The sequence below is a fragment of the Arachis hypogaea genome, chromosome 12 (genome assembly GCF_003086295.3).
Source record: "Arachis hypogaea cultivar Tifrunner chromosome 12, arahy.Tifrunner.gnm2.J5K5, whole genome shotgun sequence".
NCBI lineage: Eukaryota > Viridiplantae > Streptophyta > Magnoliopsida > Fabales > Fabaceae > Arachis > Arachis hypogaea.
The window spans coordinates 94422521-94433667 of NC_092047.1; the positions used below are offsets into that span (position 1 = coordinate 94422521).

At 35.6% G+C, this 11147-nt stretch overlaps 1 non-coding gene across 1 annotated transcript; it reads left to right on the plus strand.

Annotated features, from left to right (window-relative positions):
* The first annotated feature begins 3646 nt into the window (after nucleotides 1-3646).
* Nucleotides 3647-3754, plus strand: LOC112732103 (small nucleolar RNA R71). Its single transcript, XR_003167841.1, has one exon. It is a non-coding gene; the product is annotated as a small nucleolar RNA R71 (small nucleolar RNA).
* The last annotated feature ends 7393 nt before the right edge of the window (nucleotides 3755-11147 follow it).

Below are 11147 nucleotides of genomic sequence, written 5' to 3' on the forward strand. Positions count from 1 at the left end.
TGCTTTTTGATCTTCTCTTATTTCATGAAGGATGATGGAGTGCTCTTGATGTTCCACCCTTAATTGTCCCATGTTGGAACTTAATTCTCCTAGGGAGGTGTTGATTTGCTCCCAATAGTTTTGTGGAGGCAAATGCATTTGAGGCATTTTCGGGATCTCATGGTGATGAGCTTCATGCGCCTCTTGAGCTCCATGAATAGACTCTCTTGCTTGCTCTATCCTTTTCTTAGTGATGGGCTTCTCTTCCTCAATAGAAATGTCTTCTTCTATGGAAGCTCTAGCTGAGTAACATAGATGGCAGATAAGATGAGGAAAAGCTAGCCTTGCCCCAGGAGAGGGCTTTTCGGCTATTTTGTAGAGTTCAAGGGAGATGACTTCATGAACTTCTACTTCCTCTCCAATCATGATGCTATGAATCATGATGGCCCGATCCACAGTAACTTCAGATCGGTTGCTAGTGGGGATGATGGAGCGTTGGATGAACTCCAACCATCCTCTAGCCACAGGCTTGAGGTCCAGTCTTCTTAGTTGAACCGGCTTGCCTTTGGAGTCAATCTTCCATTGAGCTCCTTCCACACATATGTCCATGAGGACTTGGTCCAACCTTTGATTAAAGTTGACCCTTCTAGTGTAGGGGCGTGCATCTCCTTGCATCATAGGCAAGTTAAACGCCAACCTCACATTTTCTGGACTAAAATCTAAGTATTTCCCCCGAACCATAGTGAGATAATTCTTTGGGTTTAGGTTCTTACTTTGATCATGGTTCCTAATGATCCATGCATTGGCATAGAACTCTTGATCCATTAGGATGCCGACTTGTTGGATGGGGTTTGTTAGAACTTCCCAACCTCTTCTTTGGATTTCATGTCGGATCTCCGGATACTCATTCTTCTTGAGCTTGAAAGGGACCTCGGGGATCACCTTCTTCTTGACCACAACATCATAGAAGTGGTCTTGATGGGCTTTGGAGATGAATCTTTCCATCTCCCATGACTCGGAGGTGGAAGCTTTTGTCTTCCCTTTCCCTTTTCTAGAGGGTTTTCCGGTCTTAGGTGCCATCAATGGTAATGGAAAAACAAAAAGCTTATGCTTTTACCACACCAAACTTAGAATATTGCTCGCCCTCGAGCAAGAGAAGAAAGAAGAGATGAAGAAGAAGAAATGGAGGAGAGGGAGAGAGAGATGTGTTTCGACCAAGAAGGGGAAGAGAGGGTTATGCTGTGTGAAAATGAGGAGGAATGGAGGGCTATATATAGGGAAGGGAGGGGGGGTAAGTTTTGGCCATATAGGGTGGGTTTGGGTGGGAAATTGATTTTGAATTTTGAAGGTAGGTGGTGTTTATGAGGTAGGTTTATGGGGAAGAGTGGATGGATGTGAGTGGTGAAGTGGTGATAGGGAAGAGAGATTGAGGTGATTGGTGAAGAGTTTTGGGGAAGAGTGTTTATGGGATTGTGTGAAAGAGGAGTGAGAAGAAGTGAGTGGAGGTAGGTGGGGATCCTGTGGGGTTCACAGATCCTGAGGTGTTCAAGGGTTTACAACCTTGTACCAAATTAGGCATACAAAATGCCCTTGCACACAACTCTGGGCGTTCAGCGCCAGATTGGTGCTTGTTCTGGGTGTTGAATGCCCATTTGTTGCCCATTTCTGGCGTTGAACGCCAGAACCATGCTTGTTCTGGGCGTTCAGCGCCAGCTCTTCTCCAGGGTGCAATTCTGGCGTTCAAACGCCCAGATGCTGCCCATTTTGGGCGTTCAGCGCCAGAACCATGCTCTGTTCTGGCGTTGAACGCCAGCCAGATGCTTCTTACTGGCGTTTAAACGCCAGTAAGGTCTTCCTCCAGGGTGTGATTTTTCTTCTGCTGTTTTTGATTCCGTTTTCAATTTTTTATTTATTTTGTGACTCCACATGATCATGTACCTACAAAGACATATAACTAATGAAAATATAATAAAAATTGGGTTGCCTCCCAACAAGCGCTTCTTTAAAGTCAATAGCTTGACAGTGGGCTCTCATGGAGCCTTACAGATGTGCAGAGCATTGTTGAGACTTCCCAACACCAAACTTAGAGTTTGACTGTGGGGGCTCTGGTTGACTCTGTTTTGAGAGAAGCTTTTTATGCTTCCTCTCCATGTTTACAGAAGGATGTCCTTGAGTTTTAAACACAAGGGAGTCCTCATTCAATTGAAGGACTAATTCACCTCTGTCAACATCAATCACAGCTCTTGTTGTGGCTAGGAAGGGTCTTCCAAGGATGATGAATTCATCCTCATTCTTCCCAGTAACCAAGACTATAAAATCAGCAGGGATGTAAAGGCCTTCAACCTTTACTAACACGTCCTCTACTTGTCCATAAGCCTGTTTTCTTGAATTGTCTGCCATTTCTAATGAGATTTTAGCAGCTTGCACCCCATAGATTCCCAGTTTCTCTATTACAGAGAGGGGGCATGAGGTTTATCCCTGAACCAAGGTCACATAGAGCCTTTTCAAAGATCATGTTGCCTATGGTACAAGGTATTACGAACTTTCCAGGATCCTGTTTCTTCTTAGGCAATGTCAGTTGATCCAGATCACTTAGTTCATTGGTGAACAAGGGAGGTTCATCTTCCCAAGTCTCAATACCAAATAATTCGGCATTCAGCTTCATGATTGCACCAAGAAACTTGGCAGCTTGCTCTTCAGTAACATCCTCATTCTCTTCAGAAGAGGAATACTCATCAGAGCTCATGAATGGCATAAGGAGGTTTAATGGAATCTCTATGGTCTCTAGATGAGTCTTAGATTCCTTTGGTTCCTCATAGGGAAGCTCCTTATTGATCACTGGGCGTCCCAGGAGGTCTTCCTCCTTGAGATTTACGTCCTCTCCTTCCCTTACAGGTTCGGCCATGGTGATCATGTCAATGGCCTTGCACTCTCCTTTTGGATTTTCTTCTGTATTGCTTGGGAGAGTACTAGGAGGAATTTCAGTGATCCTTTTACTCAGCTGGCCCACTTGTACCTCCAAATTTCTAATGGAGGACCTTGTTGCATTCATGAAACTTACAGTGGCCTTAGATAAATCAGAGACTAAATTTGCTAAATTAGAGGTATTTTGTTCAGAGTTCTCTGTCTGTTGCTGAGTGGATGATGGAAAAGGCTTGCTATTGCTAAACCTGTTTCTTCCACCATTATTAAAGCCTTCTTGAGGCTTTTGTTGATCCTTCCATGAGAAATTTGGATGATTTCTCCATGATAAGTTATAAGTGTTTCCATAAGGTTCACCTAAGTAATTTACCTCTGCTATTGCAGGGTTTTCAGGATCATAAGCTTCTTCTTCAGAAGATGCCTCTTGAGTACTGTTGGATACAGCTTGCATTCCATTCAGACTCTGAGAAATCATATTGACTTGCTGAGTCAATATTTTATTCTGAGCCAATATGGCATTCAGAGCATCAATTTCAAGAACCCCTTTCTTCATAGGCGTCCCATTACTCACAGGATTCCTCTCAGAAGTATACATGAACTGGTTATTAGCAACCATGTCAATGAGTTCTTGAGCTTCTGCAGGCGTTTTCTTTAGGTGAATGGATCCACCTGCAGAAGTATCCAATGACATCTTAGCTAATTCAAACAGACCATCATAGAATATATCCAGGATGGTCCATTCTGAAAGCATGTCAGAAGGACACTTTTTGGTCAGTCCTTTGTATCTCTCCCAAGCATCATAGAGGGATTCACCTTCTTTCTGTCTGAAGGTCTGAACATCCACTCTAAGCTTACTCAGCTTTTGAGGAGGAAAGAACTTGGCTAAGAAAGCCTTGACCAGCTTATCCCAAGAGTTCAGGCTATCCTTAGGTTGAGAGTCCAACCATATTCTAGCTTTGTCTCTTACAGCAAAAAGGAAAAGCATGAGCCTGTAGACTTCAGGATCTACTCCATTAGTCTTAACAGTATCACATATCTGCAAGAATTCAGTTAAGAACTGAAAAGGATCTTCAGATGGAAGTCCATGAAACTTGCAGTTCTGCTGCATCAGAGAAACTAACTGAGGTTTAAGCTCAAAATTGTTTGCTCCAATGGCAGGAATGGAGATGCTTCTTCCATGTAAATTGGAATTGGGTGCAGTAAAATTACCAAGCATCCTCCTTGCATTATTATTATTTTCGGCTGCCATCTCCTCTTCTTGTTCGAAAATTTCTGAAAGGTGCTTGCTGGATTGTTGTAATTTAGCTTCTCTTAGTTTCCTCTTCAGAGTCCTTTCAGGTTCTGGATCTGCTTCAACAAGAATATTCTTGTCTTTGCTCCTGCTCATATGAAAAAGAGGGACAGAAAAATAATAATAATAATAGGGGTCCATTTTACCACAGTATAGAGGTTCCTGTGTGAGTAGAAGAATAAATAAATAGAAGGAGATGAGAGAGAAGGAGAATTTTCGAAAATAATTTTTTTGAAAAAGAGTTGGTGGTTTTCGAAAATAGTTTTTGAAAAAGGTTAGTAATTTTTGAAATTTTAAAATCAAAGATTAAAATAATTAGTTAATTAAAAAGAAAATTTGAAAAAGAGGGAAGATATTTTCGAAAATTAGAGAGAGAGAGTTAGTTAGGTAGTTTTGAAAAAGATAAGAAACAAACAAAAAGTTAGTTAGTTAGTTGAAACAAATTTTGAAAATCAATTTTGAAAAGATAAGAAGTTAGAAAGGATATTTTAAAATCAAATTTTTGAAAAAGATAAGATAAAAAGATATTTTTGAAAAGATATGATTGAAATTAGTTTTGAAAAAGATTTGATTTTTAAAATCACAATTAATGACTTGATTCACAAGAAATCACAAGATATGATTCTAGAACTCAAAGTTTGAATCTTTCTTAACAAGTAAGTAACAAACTTGAAATTTTTGAATCAAAACATTAATTGATGATGTTATTTTCGAAAATTAGGAGGTAAAGATAAGAAAAAGATTTTTGAAAAATATTTTTAAAATTTTCGAAAATAACTAAGAAAAATGAAAAAGATTTGATTTTTGAAAAAGATTTTTGAAAAAGATAAGATTTTTAAATTGAAAATTTGATTTGACTCATAAGAAACAACTAGATTTTAAAATTTTTTGAAAAAGTCAAATCTAATTTTCGAAATTTTGAGAGAGAAAAAGGGAAAGATATTTTTTTGATTTTTAAATTTTTAACGATGAGAGAGAAGAACATGAAAATGATGCAATGCATGAAAATTTTAGATCAAAACATGTGATGAATGCAAGAACACTATGAATGTTAAGATGAACACCAAGAACACTTTGAAGATCATGATGAACATCAAGAACATATTTTTGAAAAATTTTATATGCAAAGAAAACATGCAAGATACCAAACTTAGAAATCTTTCATGTTTAGACACTATGAATGCAAAAATGCACATGAAAAACAAGAAAAGATGCAAAACAAGAAAACATTAAGATCAAACAAGAAGACTTACCAAGAACAACTTGAAGATCATGAAGAACACCATGAATGCATGAATTTTTCAAAAAATGCAAGATGAACATGCAATTGACACCAAACTTTAAATTTGACTCAAGACTCAAACAAGAAATACAAAATATTTTTTTGATTTTTATGATTTTATGATTTTTTTTGTATTTTCTTTTAATTTTTTTTTCGAAAATCATTTTGAAAAAGAAAAATAAGGATTCCAAATTTTTTAATATGAATTCCAGGAATCTTATGCTCTTTAGTCTAAAGCTCCAATCAAAGGGTCAGGCATGACTTAATAGCCAGCCAAGCTTTAGTATGTAATTACATGCACTGAAGTGATTAGTTGAATCCTCAGTCCAAGGGAATTTGGACATGGCTTCACAGCCAGCCAGGATTCAACAAATCATCATGAAACACTAGAATTCATTCTTAAAAATTCTGAAGAAAAATATATTTTTGAAAATATTTTTATTTTAAAAAACACTACAAGAAAAACACCCATTCAAGTACACTTGAAAAGTGTAGCCAAAAGTAAAAAAAAATGATGCCTTAGGCTACGGCTACGCTTTTTGGGCTACGACTACACTTTTTGGGGTGATTCCTATTCGGCCGTTGCCTATTCTCAAAGGCTACGCTTTTCTGCACCAAGGGCTACGCTTTTGGCAATTGGGAATAGGCTACGCTTTTCAAGTGATGCTATCTAGGACCAAAGGCTACGCTTTTCAGCTTTCATTTTTCCAGAATAGGCTACACTTTTCAACGCTACTGCATCACTTGTAAAGCGTAGCCAGATTGTATACCATAGCTACTTTTTATAAGCGTAGCCTTAGGTCCCTTATTATTTTTTTTAATTTTCTGTATAACCATAGCTACTCTATAAAAGTGTAGCCTTAGGTCCCTCATTGTTTTTTTTATTTTTTTTTATTTTCTGTATGTATATAATATTCTAATAATTTTTTATACAACATAATATTTAATAATATTATTACATATATAATTCTACATTTTTAATTAAATGAGTTAAATATTATAAAATAAAATTAAACACATAATTATACTAAATAATTTCTTTAAACAATAAAAATTATCCTTACATAATTCAAAGGCATAATCTTAAGAAGCAATTAACAATCAAAATATAACTTAAGATAATTTAAGTCACATAAAACTTGTATCACATCAATTAAAATGCAAAGTTTACACTCTATATCCGACAAGAGCTTAACAAACAGAAAATCGCCAATCTTCTAATCTTGGCATAATGACTAAAAAATCTTCTGAAGCGCCTTCAGATTCTTCTCAAACACATCTTTTTCATGCTGATCTTCGTCACCATCAAGAAAACTCTTGGCCTTAACAATTGTATCGGTGTTCATTTCCTTGTTCATTCCTAGCGGGGCTGCTACAAAAATACATGCACTTCTAAGAAGTTTAAACAACAAAATTCTTCTAAAGGTGCACAAAAGAAGTGTAAATAGAAATTAACTAAATCAAAATAGTAAGATCACAAACTGAGTTGAAATACTAAAATATATATGATCATCATACTAATTGCTGAATAAATGGACAAAGAAAAAGAAATTAATTGCTGAATATACCATTACCTATCTTCACTCCAAACAGCTTGAACTTTACTGCCAATAGGATATTTATCACCCAAACCAATCCCAGCATTATTTACCAAACAACTATAACAGTTACTCACCTTGAACAAAACTAAAAGCATTCTAATAGCTCGTTACCTATCAAAAGTAGTAAGCACTTTGATTTAGCAGATTTGATATTTCAGATAAATAAGATACAATACCACAGTATCTATTTGATTGATTACTTACTTTTTCTCTTCTCAGCTTGTTAGTTTTTTATTATTCTCATTAAAGCTGAATGATAAATTCCCAAAATCATGCCAATCAACTTAATTTCAAGTGGGAAAAACGGCATTGCTTCAAAGAGTAAAGTGAGAATTATCAACCTAAATTGTAAAATTAAAAATGAATTGAGACAGATATATCAATTTTGTACCAATATCCCCAATGCAATTGACGGACCAGACATGAATCCCCTCGCTTAATCTATTTATGGCGAATCAGAACCCAAAACACAATTCAAGAATACATCAAGTTACACAAGTAAATTGAAGCAAAAGGCTTAAAAAATTGAAGACAAATTAATGAATAAAACTTCATAAACTAGTGCATTAACAAGAAACTTTTTCACCTCCAAATTTTGAGAAATACAGTGCTGCTTACCTCTAGAATGGGCTGTCGGATTACATTTTCCACGGCAACACCAATTAAAATCCTCCAAGTGATCTTGCACTACATATTGAAGACTAATAATAAGAATTAAAGGTATTTCAAAACTCAAATGCCCCTGCACTGTTTTGAATTCCATTAATACAAATTACATAATAAGAATAGGAACTCTATAGCACAAATTCAATTGTACACAATAGAAGAACAAAAAAGCTCTGCCCCTAATGCAGTAATAAAATTTGAATGATGTGATGGTTGGCAGGCTTAGCTTTGGGATTGCAATGATCTTATTGATAACTGCCACAAGCATGAGTAAGAGGCAGCCTTATAGGATAGGTTGGTTGAATGGTGAATACTACCTAGTCAAAAGGGGTGTTTATGCCGGCTCAACCATATTGATCCTAGTAACCGTAGGTTTGGTAATTGGTTCGGTTTTGTTAACCATAAAGGCCAATCAAACAGAACAAGATTGCAAAATACATGGACAAACAGGTTGAGGAAGAATTGATCATCCAATTATTATACTTAGAAAGATCCCTTACAAGTTGCTAAGGTAAAAATCCAAGTTCACATTCCAAAGACATGCTTTCAAAGGAATACTAATATTATAATAATAGTCGTTCATTAAAAAGGGTTGCCACATCCAATTAAGATGAGTAAACATGCTTGTATAAAAATTTAAGTGCTGTATAAATTTAAGTACAAAAATATTATAATAATAGTTGTTATTATCACAAAAAGGAATTGATTCCCATAACCAGTCATATGCCTAGTCCCCCAAAGATGCATAAAGTGCTGCAGCTAAATTTAAGTATAAAAATACGCATACAAACACACATGGTATAATAATAGTAACTGAGCATTGTCATATGAATTGCAAGTACCAGAAAAATTTCATCTCCAGTGGCATATCTCCCTGCATGATCTTTCAGTAGCTTTTCAAGTGCTGAAAATAATGAAAAATATGCAACATTTAATTAAGGCAAGAAAAAAAAATCACTTAAATGAATAATTGGTTTGGAAGTAACAAACCAGAATATATCTTAATGGTATTCAGTGAAGTGTCACCTGTGAAGCCCTTTCTAATGACACTTTGTGCCCAAGGAAGTTTTTCATGAGGGCCAACCTTTTTTCTCAATGACGTTATTCTGCAAAATAATATGTGCAACCTGTGGAGAGTGGATAAGATGATTAGAAAGCCGAGTAACAAAAAGGACTAGAGCTTAAGATTATGCAGCAGGTGTACCTGAAAATTGAGTGCTCTTTTGGGAACGTCATGAGGTAGCAAAGGGTATTGAGGATACTTATCGTCCAAATACTGCATACATAGAGAACATGAATAATTGAATATAAATAAGAATATATAAGAGAAACAGGGAAATTAAAATCATGAGTTGGAGGACCAACCATAATAATGGCTAAGGATTCAGCAAGAACAAAATCTCCATCCACCAGAATAGGAATTAAAGCAAGAGGATTCAACTTGAGGAACTCTAATGGTTGTTTAAACAAGGCAATTTAACAATACATGTAACAGAAATAAATACAGAGCATAGGTTTAGAACAAACCGGGGTCAGATTTGGAGGAAAAGCAAAAAGAATAGCAATCCAATGCAGCAACCAGCAGGGGAAAGAATGTTAATGCTACCAGCTAAAGATCCTTCACTCTTTGGAAAATCAAGTTCTTCCTCAACGAGAAAATGAAAAGGACAAAAAAAAGAAAACAGAGAAGGAAGAAAACCGACAAACACAAGATCCATTAAGCTTGCGCTAGTTGAGTCAGACAGCACAACAGAAATTGAAGTAGAGTACTGAACAAGCATCCATTCTTTAAGCTTGACAGAGCACATGTGAGCAAGGAGAAAGTAAGTATCCAACTGCCTCTGTAATTTGAAGCTAATAACACAAAATAATGTCCTTAGTGAGAAGCAAAGAAACTAATCAAAGAAAATATTAGAATATATCTACCCAATCTTCAGCACTTAACTGTCGAAGTTATTGCACCAGGATATAAATTGGCTTCAGCACTTCAGTTAATTATCTGCATTAACCCTTCATAGAACTTCATCATACATATTTTGAATTTATATCTCATTTTCATGAAAATGTCACATTATGTTTTATTAGAAAATTTGCAGAAAAGGAGGAAAAAATGCAATGATTCCTCCAATGCATGAAACTTCATAAAGAGAGGTTATCTGAGCAATAGTAGAGAGGTTATCTACATGTTGATACAATAGTCAAAGGTACAAAAAACTGCATTGTAGATTATATCAATTTAATTAAATACCATAACAATCATTAGAAAAACAAGTTGCTATTTTCTTCTCATCCACATAGAGAAGCACCTACTTGAAATGAAATCACATTCGCTATAGAAAATTAAATAAATGCAAATCAAACCTGAGAATGACTCCAATCTCTTAACTCACAGCAGCCTCCACATCATAAAGCAACAATAAAAATCATTGAGAGATTCAAAATTACAATAAATCCTGCCACAAAGTATACTAGTAAAAAGGTTTTCTTTTAGTCACAATTTAATATACCCTTCCCAATTCCCAAAGACGCTCTTCCTATAAGAAATATACTAGCAAATTCAAAGTTAAAAAGTTACTCAATAATCCTTGAAGACAACTCTAAAATTGGAACCAAAACTCCAACTCTATTTGGCACTAAGGAATCAACTTGCTTTACTTGTAATCAAGCATTTTTTATAGCTGTCTTGTGCAAAAAATTTAAATTAAAATAAGGTAGATACATAGCTTAAATCAGTAGCTACAATGCAACTAAAAGAAAGAGTAATGCTAAACCTCAGAATCAAAAACACCAGAAAAGATGAAGCTCAAACATGTTCCAGTTATTCCATTCCAGCACAAGGGCATTTGAACCCTCTAATGCACTTGTCTCATAAATTAGCACAACATGGCTGCAAAGTTATCTTGCAAGAAAATATGCAAGAGCTCATTGATGATGGAATCATGGATACCAATGGTAAGAGTTATAATTTTCACTCTTTACTCAACTTTACAATTTCGGATAAATCACAAAAACTACTCATGCTAAATTTCATAGAATCTACAGAACATTGAGAACATTAGATCAGTGTAATAAATCAAGAGAGTAAAGAAAGCATAGTGGATTGGCAAAGTTAGCAAAAGCAAATGATTCCAAACCAGCTAACATGCTCTTATCTATGATTCAATTCAATTCAACTCAACCTAGTGTTCTTCATTCACATTAATCATATATGATCTGTTAAACACGATTTTACAATGAAATAATATGTTGAACTGATTATGGCGAGATATATGATCTGGTATTAATCAACCCAATTAATTAGCAGATGGATCAAAATCGAATTGAGAAAACTAATCCAAATAGAAACCGGAACCTGAAGAAGAGGTCTGGGGAGATTGCAGTAGAACTTTTCAAAAGAGAGAATTGA